Here is an 11,423-nt window from a genome sequence, read left to right on the forward strand (position 1 = left end):
TAAGGTGAATCAATTCTCTAAGTCTAGATAATCTCAGACTACAAAATGTTGTAAATATACTTTTCTTTTCCATGCCCTTGTAGAAGTTACAGAACCTGTTAGCACTTTGAAGCACATGGTAAGTGGTCAAAATTATGTTTAAAATGACTAATCTTGTGTAGTAAAGAAGGTGATTAAGGAGCCCACGTGTCCATCTGGCAGTCTTGCATCTTCCTTGGAGATCCAAGGTGGAATGCAGATTATGGTAACAGAAGCCAACTCTTTCACCAAATTAATATCTTTCACATGCGTCCAAAGTGTCTCAGATGTTAATGTCCCAGTGGCCCTTTGTGCTGAAAAACACTCTGCTGCCCACTACTGGAGTCTGCGTCCGAATGCATGGATGTTACCACGAGTTCTCACATGTGCCTGACCCAAGACATACTATTTTCAACTGCCTTATATGCTTGTGAAAGTTGGACAATGAGAGTCCCAGAGTCCAGCGGCAGCATGACAGAAGACAGCAGCAGACATAGCTTCTGTTTCCAAAGCTTTCTCTGCCCATCATCAGCTCGCTGATGCCAGGCCCATTGGAGTTATCCTCACCAACCAGAAAGATGCATGGGATTCATCATGTCTACAAAATTTATAGATGGCCCCAATACATACTGTGGAATTTCCATTGTTCTCTCTCTTGCCTCTCGCCCCTGCTCTCTACCTAAACGGCCATTGGCTCACTTAGTCAAGGACACCTTCCTGGTTTAGACTCTTGCTGCTGTTTCTTTCCTTGCCAGCTCCACAGCAGAAGCAGAGACTGTGGCACCAGAGCCGTTTAACTCTTTCCTCGCCAGACTCCATTGTAGTTTGTTAGTGGGTCTGTATTCAACCTACTGCGCTCTTCCTTTTTGTAATAGTGGCTCTTGTGGTCTCTATTCTACTTCTCTGGTTTAGATAAAGGGCCAGCTCAAACCTTTCTTTGACTGACTATCCTTAACACCTTTACCCTCATGTCCTTTGATTTCCTGTTCCCTACAAGCCTCACCTCCTTCAATAAATCTATATATCTAATTAAAGGTCTCTCATGTCTTTGAAAGACCTAACAAGAGTAAGGAAGACAAAAGGGGAATTGATGAATTTGCAGTAGGATGTTCTTGCGGAGTATTTAACAGAGTATTTAACGTTCCGTGGGCTGGCAGAAGAACAAACTATCCTTGGAATAGGTACAGGCAGAATTCTCCTTAGAAGCAACGTTGGGGAGAGTTCATCTCACATATTTTGGACATATTAATAGGAGAGGTTAGTCTCTGGAAAAGAACATCATGCTTGGTAAAATAGATGAGTGTAAAAGCAGAAGACCTGCACAAGATGGACTGACAGCGTTGCAAAAATGGACTCAGAAATAACAATACAGTGATAGTAGCGCAGGACCTGCCAATGGAGTTAAATATACTGTGTTAGATCATATCATGGGAGGATCCTAACGATCACAGAGATGGACATAGAAATCCCCAAATAAACTAAATCCCTCACATGCATTCATACGTATATGCCCAACTGATGTTTGACACAATGCAACATTAATTCAATGGACTGAAGAATAATTCTCTGTAGTTTCCATTCTTCTTTAACTAAAGGAAAATTTTATATATTTTCCCTGTTTATTGTAACTAAAATTTTAAATTGATAGAGTCCTATAACTTTAGAAGTGAGAAATATTACTTTTCTGCAACTCACATATTGTTTAGAAATAAAACTTTTTGTATATCAGTTTTTGTTGAATGCCTGTATCTCCTTTGCATAGGAATCATAGTTTCTTAGTGTGGATTAATTATAAATCCTTAGTTATGAATAACTCATTTATTTATTCATCTATTTAACAAGTACTTATTGAATATTTCCTATGTTCCAAAGATTCTTTCAGAGGCTGGCATATAGAAAAAACAAACAAACAAAAATCCAGGAAAAGTTTTGCTTTCATGAAATATACATTACAATACAAAACAAACAAAAATAAGAGTTTTAGAAGGTAGTAATTAAGTAAATACATGAAACTGTTATATGAAACCAGCACAAAAGTATACCCACTAGACTCCTGGCAATTCAATTTCCCCTGCTGAATAATAAATGGCAAAGCTAATTGAGGCAAAGCTTTAATGACATACAATTTTAACAAAGATATCATTTTGAATCCAGATGAATCTCACCTCACACATTCTTGGACAAGCATATACTAACAGAGAGTCGACTCAGGCCTATGACCAAGGTCACCGAACAGGTGGGGATTCAGTTAAACACTTTTTCCCTTGTTCACCAGTGGAAGCTCTTTCACCCAGTGGAAAATCTGCCTGTCAAAAATAGAAAACTCAGATGAAGAGCCACAATAACAGTGAGAGCAAAAACACACAAAAATTTCACCATATTGTAGTGCCAGGTGAGCGCTTAAACATACATACACACACATAAATAAGTCTTGTAGTGAAAAATATTCCCAATTATATAGCAGGCCATGCAGTTTGATGAACATAGCAGAAACACCCAGTGATCTTAACTTATTATTGTTTGGTTTTTGCTGATTACTTGACATTTCCAAAAATAACTTCTGAGATGATTGTTCAGCTTCACTTTTTTTTACTCACAATCATTTTCTACCCGGTACCAGAATGAACATTTCATTGAAATAATATAATTTTATTCTAGATATGATAAAATAATAATTATTTATACAGTATCAAGGGTTCAGGGGGAGGGGGGAACATGGAGGGAGGGGAAAATGAGGAGCTGATACCAAGGGCTCAAGTAGAAAGCAGGTGTTTTGAGAATGATGATGGCAATGTATGTACGAATGTGCTGGGCACAAATGATGTATGTATGGATTGTAAAAAGAGTTGCATGAGCCCCTAATAAAATGATTTAAAAAATATCGAATTGCTTCTTAGCATGTTCAGAATTTGTTCTGAACTCCTTGTCATGATCTGGAAGGCCCTAGAGAATCCAGACCCATCCAATTGTTGGTCTTATGAGATTCCCCTTTCGTTATACTCTGCTCACAGTGGTCCCCTTGATGTTCCTGAACAGAGGTAGGCCTGCTCACATGTATGTATTGTTTGCTGCTTTTTACTCTGACCATGTCAAGGAGTCCACTATGGGGATTTGTGTGTAGCTGTGATGCTGGAATCTAGGTTACTAGTATTTAAAATACCAGCATGGTCTACCAAAATGAGCAGGTGTCAGTGGAACACTCTACTGAGAACAGACTGTGAAGAGTGATAGACTTTTCACTTCTGAGGAATTATCCACTGAGAACCTTATGGACAGCAGTGGAGCATTGTCAGATATTAAAAACCTCACGAATAGCAGCAGCACATCGTCAGGAAGAGAGTGCCAGAAGATGAGCACATCAGGCAAAAAGGCACTCAAAATATTACTTAGGAAGATGTGCCTTCTCTAAGCTGACCACAGTGATGCAGATGAACTAACGCTGTGGGAATAAGTCTTCCGGACTTTAATTTGCGGATGGGGTAGAACTAAAAATAAGAAGAAACAGATGAAAAAATTTTCTAATAAATGGATTGTAGAATCTAGGAATTATGAATTTAGAAAAATTGAAAGTCATCAAAACTGAAAGGGAATGGATAAAGATCAGTATTCTAGAGGCTGGTGAACTGAAATGGATTGGTATTGGCCATTTTGAATTAGGCAGTCATGTGGTTTATTATGAGGGACACGACCGATTCAAGAGGGAGGGTATTGCGTTTCTCATCATAAAGGACATTTCAAGATCTGCCTTGAAGTACATGCTGCCTGTGATGGGATCATATCTGTCTGTGTAGAAGGAAGCCCAATCAATGGACTATTATTCAAATTTACGCACCAACCACTGAAGCTAGTGATGAAGAAATTGAAGAATTTTCCTAATATCCTCACTTTGAAATTGATCAAATATGCGGGCAAGACACGTTAATAATCATTAGCCATAGAAATACGAACGTTAAGAAAAAGAGCAAATAGTTGAAAAATATAGCCTTCTTAATAGAAATGAAGCTGGATATCTCATGATAGAATTTTGCAGTACCAACAATTTCTCCATCACAAATATGCTTTACAACAAAACGAAATGCAGCCATGCATGTGGGCCTTTCCATGTGGGGTACACAGAAATCACTGGGCTGCATTTGTGGGAAGAAAACGGGGAAGCTCCTTGTCATCGGCTAAAACCGTGGGGTGGCGCTAGGACAGGCATACATAAAGAAAAAGGTCCTTAAAAGGAAAGAAAGCAAAAAGATACAAGTGATGCCAGCAGAGACGCTTGCATTTTGTCAGAGTAGCTAAGGCAAAGGGAAGAAAGGAGGAAGCAAATGAGGTGAACAGAAAATTTCAAAAGGCAGCTCCAGTAGACAAAGTAAAATATTATAATAAAATGTACAAAGTATTAGAGTTAGAAAACCCCCAAAGTAGAACATGTTCAGCATGTCTTCAATAGAAAGAACTCAAGAACAAAAAATCCAAACCAGGGTTACAGCACTTTTAGGATTTGTCTAGCAGGTTTTCTATTGTTTTCTTTTTTTCTGAATGCCTCCCGCCCCCACATTCAAGCCTCAGATTTCAATATTAAAAGATTCTATGGACAAAATAATGAATGATGCAAGAAGCAGTAAAAAAGTAGAAAAAAATACATAGAATCAGCACAAAATACCAATCAGTACCAAAAACGACTAGTCAACATTCAACCAATTCAAGAGGGAGCTTATGATCAAGAACCCGTAGTACTGAAGGAAGAAGTCCTAACTATACTGAAATCATTAGCTAAGAATAAAGTTCCAGGAATCAATGGAATATCAATTGAAATGTTTTAATATGTTGATGAAGCACTGGAAGAATTCATTTATCTATGCCAAGAAATTTGGAAAACTGCTAATTGGCTAACTGACTCTAAGAGATCCATATTGGTACTCATTCCAAAGAAAGGTGTGTTAGTCTGGATTGACTAGAGAAACAAATTTACAGATACTCATATATGTGTAAGAAAGAACGTTATATACAATAGCAATTGAGTATTGAGAAAACATCCCATCCCAGTCCATATCAAGTCCATAAGTCTAATATTAGCACATATGTCCGATACCAAGCTAGAAGGTCCTCTTCAGACACAGGAAACACATGCAATGACACCGAATACAGGCTCTATCAGGCTCTCCCCACATGTCTTCTTCACAGGGATGTCTCACAGGGAGTGAACAGAGAGAGAGTGTGTGTCTCCCGCCTCCAAGGAGGAAATTCAGGAGTCCTCAGAATCCTCAGGGATTGGCATGCCTGCACAGAGACCTCATTTTCTATCTCCTGATTGGCAGGCTATCTCCACCCCTACACTCTTAATCCTCAAATTGACACCGGATTATGAAACTACCACAAAAGGTGACCCGACAAAATGCACAAATTATATAAAAAGATACATTAATATCATGCAAAAATATAATTTTGCTGAATATCATCCAATAATGGTTGCAGCAGTGCCTTAGCAGGGACATGTCATGGGTTTTGACGGGATTCGGAAGAGGAAACGAAACAAAGAATATGATTGCTGGTGTCAGGTGGATCTTGGCTTAACGTGAAGAACACCAGAAAGAGGGTTACTTGTGTTTTGTTGACTATGCCAAGTCATTGGACTGTGTGGATCCTAACAAACTGGGAAGTCCTGAACACCTAATTGAGCTCCTGTGGAACTGGCATTTGGATCAAGATGCAGTGGTGAAAAGAGAACAAGGGTCCACTGAATGGTTTAAAATCAGCAAAGGTGTGTGTCAGGGTTGAATCCTTGAATCATATTTATTCAATCTGTTTGCTAAGCAAATAACTGCCAAAGCTGGGTTATATGATGAAGAAAGCAACATCAAGAGTAGAGGAAAGTTTATTAACAATCTGCATATGTAGATGACACAAGCTCATTTGCTGAAAGTGAGGAGAACTTGAAGCCTTTGCTGATTAGGATCCAGGATTGCAGCCTTCATTATGGATTACCACTCAGAGAAAAGACCAACATCCTCACAACTGGACCCATAGGCAAAATCACAGTAAAGGAAGAAATGTTTGATGTTGTCAAGAATGTCATCTTGTTTGGATTCAAAATCAATGTTCATGAAGCAGCAGTAAAGAGATTAAATGACAAAAAAGAAGATATATTAAATGATGCCTTTCATCAGGTAATACCTGCTGACAAAACCTATTTAAAGTGTTGAATACTAAGATGTGCCCAAATCAAGCCATAATCTTTTCAGTGGCCTCATTTGCATGTGAAAGTTGGGTATCGATTAAGGAAGATCGAAGAAGAATTGATGCATTTGAATTATGGTGTTTGGCAAAGAATATTCAAAGTACGTGGACTGTCAAAAGAACAAACAAATCTGTCCTGGAAGAAGCACAGACAAAATGCTCCATAGAAACACGGATGTGGAGACTTAGTTTCAGATACTTTGGGCAAGTTATCAGGAGATAAGCCTGCCTGGCAAAGACATGGGAAAGACATCATGCTTGATAAAGTAGAGGGGTAGCAGTAAAAGGAAGACCTCAGGAGATGGATTGACACCATAGCTGAATCAACGGCCTCACACGTAACAAGAATGGTGAGGATAATGCTACTTATGCTGTGGTACACAAGGCCGCCATGCTTTGGAAATGAGTGTAAGACACCTAGGGACAACAACATGGCATGGAGTACTTACAGATCTCTAAGCCACCTGATCCTTGGAAGAGCAGAGTACCTTTCATCAAATAATTTAATACAATCTAATAGCAATCAAGTGAGGTCATCGGGAGACCATCAACCTCTGAGAATTAACACAGAAACATACACAGGTGAATTCAGACAGCTTGGGAGAGCTTGTTTACAAGCTAAGAACTCCAAGAATTATTGGAAGACACCAAAACTAGGAGACAATAAGAAGATTTGACCTTGATGTAGACTTTTACTGGGAGAAAATACATTTTTGTTCCTTAAAGCTATCGACTATAGAATTTCTATAATTTATAGAATTTCTGCTAGGGTAGCACTAGGTAACTAAGATATAGAAGATTTTTTCATCTTTTTCCCCCTGAAAATTTCCATGTAAAATGATGTGTTGCCATTTTTCTGACCTTTAACTATAGAAATGAAGTACTTCAGGGACGTAAGACTGCCCAGCTGTAGATGAGATTAGTTATGTGCCAGGACCAGACATAAGGAGCTCTCAAGAATGGATGAGTTTCAAGCGTTGCCCACTCTAAGTGTTCTCTTCTGAGTCTGTTCTCTCAGGGTCGTATCTTTGTCTACTCTGTAGATCTTGTCTTTTGCACATACCTGTCTCCCTTTGATCTTATTGCTTTGATCGTCTGGGCTATAATTGTACTGCTTTCCACATGAAATGCTTTCCTGATGCCGTCTTATCCATGGAACATATTTTCTTTTCTGTGGGGTAGGCATACAACCATGACTCCCAGCACCTGTGATCCTCTGACTGGTTTTTACTAGTATTACCTCTGGCTTGTGTGATGTTGGAGCCAGCGTGCCTGTGCTTAAACTCTGGCTCACCGGTGTGGCCCATCATTAGTCATTTGTAGTCTCCATGACTCTGTTTATACCTGTATAATGGAGTTTATAATTAAAATTGTATCGAGTTCTTAAATAAATATGCAGGTAAAGCCCTCCACATAATAATTGGCACATAAAAATGTTTTAAGTCAAAGGAATAGCTGTGTTGGAAATTAAAATTTAAATTCACAAACTCCATTGAAATAGCCTGAAATATATAAACGATTGTAGGCTTCCACAGATTATTATGAACATTATGGCTTATTCAGTATGCTGAATGCACGAGGAACTCCCAGTGACCCCAATTTAATACTTCTTTTGCCGATCTCTTGACATTTTCAAAAATAGCATTAATTAACCTTACCCTGGTCAGATGACTTTAATACTACTCATATATGCTTGGTAGCTTTTCTGCCATGTAGCACATTAATCCTGGCCAATTTAGAGATAATTCACCATAGCCTTACAGCCCACTAATGAAGAAACAAGTAGGTTCACATCTGTACACGTACATGCATGCCATCAATCTATCATTTAAGTTGACGTCTGTAGTATTATTAGATTGCTAAGCACAAAGTCGGTGGTGCAAACCCACCAGCCATTCTGAAGGAGAAATTTGAGGCTATCTGTTTCCATGACGATTTACAAGTGGGGAGATCCTGTTTAGAGTCGCAACAATCTAAACCAACTCTGCTGGATATGCAGTAGGAACACATCTAGTACCAACAGTTCTCATCTCTGAAACTATGGTATTTTAATGAGCAATGACATATATAATTAGAAACTTTTTCTTTTTTTATTAGATCATTTTATTGGGGGCTCATACAGCTCATCAAAATCCATACATACATCCATTGTGTCAAGCACATTTGTACATTTGTTGCCATCATCATTCTCAAAACATTTGCTTTCCACTTGAGCCCTTGATATTAGCTCCTCATTTCCCCCTCCCTTCTCACTCCTCCTGCCTCATGAACTCTTGATCATTTATAAAACATTATTGTTTTGTCATATCTTACACTGCCCGACATCTCCAATCACCCACTTATCTGTTGTCCATCCCCCAGAGAGGAGGTTTTATGTAAATCCTTGTAATTTGTTCCCCCTTTATACCCTACCTCCCTACCACCCTCCAGGTATTGCCACTCTCACCACTGATCCTGAAGGGATCATCTGTCCTGGATTCCCTGTGTTTCCAGCTCCTATTTGTACCAGTGTACATCCTTTGGTCTTGCAAGATTTGTAAGTAGAATTGGGACCATGACAGTGGAGTTGGGGGGAGGGAGCATTTAAGAACTAGAGAAAAGTTGTATGTTTCATCATTTCTACACTGCACCCTGACTGGCTCATCTCTTCCCCGTGACCCTTTTGCAAGGGGGTGTCCAGTTGCCTACAGATGGGCTTTGGGTCTCCATTCTGCACTCACCCTCAATTACAATGATATGACTTTTTGTTCTTTGATGCCTGATACCTGATCTCTTCGACAGCTCGTGTTCATACAGGCTAGTGTGCTTCTTCCATGTGGGCTTTGTTGCTTCTGGGCTAGATGGCCGCTTGTTTACTTTCAAGCCTTTAATACCCCAGAAACTATATCTTTTGATAGCTGGGTTCCATCAGCTTTCTTCACCACATTAGCTTCTGCTCACACTTGTCTTCAGCGATTGTGTTGGGAAGGTGTGCATCATGGAATGCCAATTTAATAGAACACAGTGTTCTTGCATTGAGTAAGTACTTGAGAGAAGGTCCAATGTCTATCTGCTACCTTAATACTAAATCTATAAATATGTGCATGTATATCTATTTCCCCACCATCCTATATAAATATATTTACATATGTACATGCCTGTATTTAGACCTCTATAAATGCTCTTTGTCACCTAGTTCTTTCCTTTATTTTCTTTTATTTTCCTCTTGTCCCACTATCATGCTCAGCCTTCATTTAGGTTTCAGTAATTTCTATCAGCTACATTACTCTTGCTGAATCCCTACCAGACCTCTCACATCCTCCTTGCCACTAATTTTGGATCACTTGTTGCTCCCTTGTCCCTGGGTTGGTCAACACCACATCCTTTCTCCTGCCTCCCCATCGCCCATGTTCCCCAAACCCCCTGGAACCATTGGTCTTGATGTTTTCTCCTCTAGACTGTTCATCAAGCCAATCTTATCTAGATAGATCTACAGATATAATAATATGCACCGAAATACACGGCATATCAAGACAAAGTGACAAAAGAGAACACAACAATGACAACAAAAAAGAAAAGCAATGACCCAGAAAAGAATAAATTAATTTAAAAAAAGAAAGAAAAACCTGTAAATAGATCAAGGTCTGATTTTTGACCTCTAGGTGCATCCTTCAGTCAAGTCCCATGGGGTGCCATGCTGTGACCCCAAAGTCTATCCTTTGCACTCCCTTGGGAGCTCCCTTCTCTGCTCCCCCATTGCTCTGCCGCGTGCTTTTAGTGTTTTGCCTTGGTGTTTTGGGGTCAGACCGGGCCAATCCCGACACTGAGTCTCTAGTGTTGTCTCTGTAGGGTCATGGGTCAGTGAGGGACACCATATCTCATATTGGGATCAGCCTCATGGTCCAAACAACATTGACTGTTCCAAGTGGGGATATCGTCTTCCAGGGCTGGTGGGCCAGCGTATGCTCCACTCTCTCTTCCTCCCACTTCATTTGCTCCCGTGTGCTCTGATTAGACATGTCCCTCTCCCCTAGCTGCAGCTTCAGTGGCGTCTTCTAAAGTAAACTCTTCTTGGGGGAGGGGTCATTGTCCATGTAGCTGGTATGGGGGCCAAGCTCTCAGGCCCCTCTACTGGCTCCCTTTTCCAAGCCAGCATGCTGCATTCGCATCCCAGAACACTGGATTTAAATCTGGTCCCTCTTTTCCTATGGAGACACAAACAATACCTCCCCTTGGGCGAGTCAGTGCCCTATTCCCCTGCCACACATATCTTTTTTTCCCCCTTTCCTCCTCACCCCCATCCTTTTTAGATGGCTACCATATGTACCCCTGGATTTGGTCTGGCCCCTGCCATACTACCTAGACCTTACCCCTAGAGTGTTTGTATACAGTAGCTTTCCCCCTATCCCCTCTTTGCATTTTTCTTTTCTTTCTTTCTTTTTTTTAAATAAACTTACCCCAGCAGACTCATGTTGTACTTGTTCTTTTGTGCTTGGCTTACTTCACTTAGCAAAATTTCCTCCAGTTCTTCCGATGTGGTGACATGCTTTATGCATTCATCACTGCTTTTTAGCAATGCATAGTACTCCACTGTATGTGTGTACCACAGTGTGTTAATCCTTTTTTCTGCTGATGGAAATTTGGGTTGTTTCCAACTCCTTCTAATTGTGAACTGTACCGCAATGAATATTGGAGCACAGATGTTTGGCAGTGAATAGTCTTTACTGCTTCTGGGTATATGCCCTGTAGGGGGATTGCTGGGTTGTATGGTAGCTCAATTTCCATCTGTTTTAGAAATCGACAAATCGATTTCCATAGTGGCTGTACATACCTACAAGCCCATCAGCTGTGGATGAGAGTTCCTATCTCACCACAGCCCCCCAACACTTGTTGTTTCTGACTTTTTTAATTGGGCTATCTTTGAGGGTGTTAGGTGATATTTCATAGTTGTTTTAATTTGTATTTCTCTTATGGATAATGATTGGGAACATTTTCTCATATGTTTATGGGACATTTGGATTTCAGACCTGTGAAACTTCATTTCAGGTCCTTTGTCCGCCCACCTCCTCAGTGGGCAGTTAGTTTTTATCTTATTGTAAGCTTGTAAAACATTGTAGATTTTAGCAATAAGGCCTTTGTCTGATGTGTCACTGCTAAAGATGTTTTCCCAGTAGGTGGGCTCTCTTATTACTGTCTTG

At 40.0% G+C, this 11,423-nt stretch overlaps 1 pseudogene; it reads left to right on the plus strand.

Moving 5' to 3' along the window:
* Positions 1–4,487: 4,487 nt before the first annotated feature.
* LOC142447577 (U7 small nuclear RNA) lies at positions 4,488–4,556 on the plus strand (annotated as a pseudogene).
* Positions 4,557–11,423: the final 6,867 nt, after the last annotated feature.

Source organism: Tenrec ecaudatus, chromosome 4 (genome assembly GCF_050624435.1).
Source record: "Tenrec ecaudatus isolate mTenEca1 chromosome 4, mTenEca1.hap1, whole genome shotgun sequence".
Classification (NCBI taxonomy): domain Eukaryota; kingdom Metazoa; phylum Chordata; class Mammalia; order Afrosoricida; family Tenrecidae; genus Tenrec; species Tenrec ecaudatus.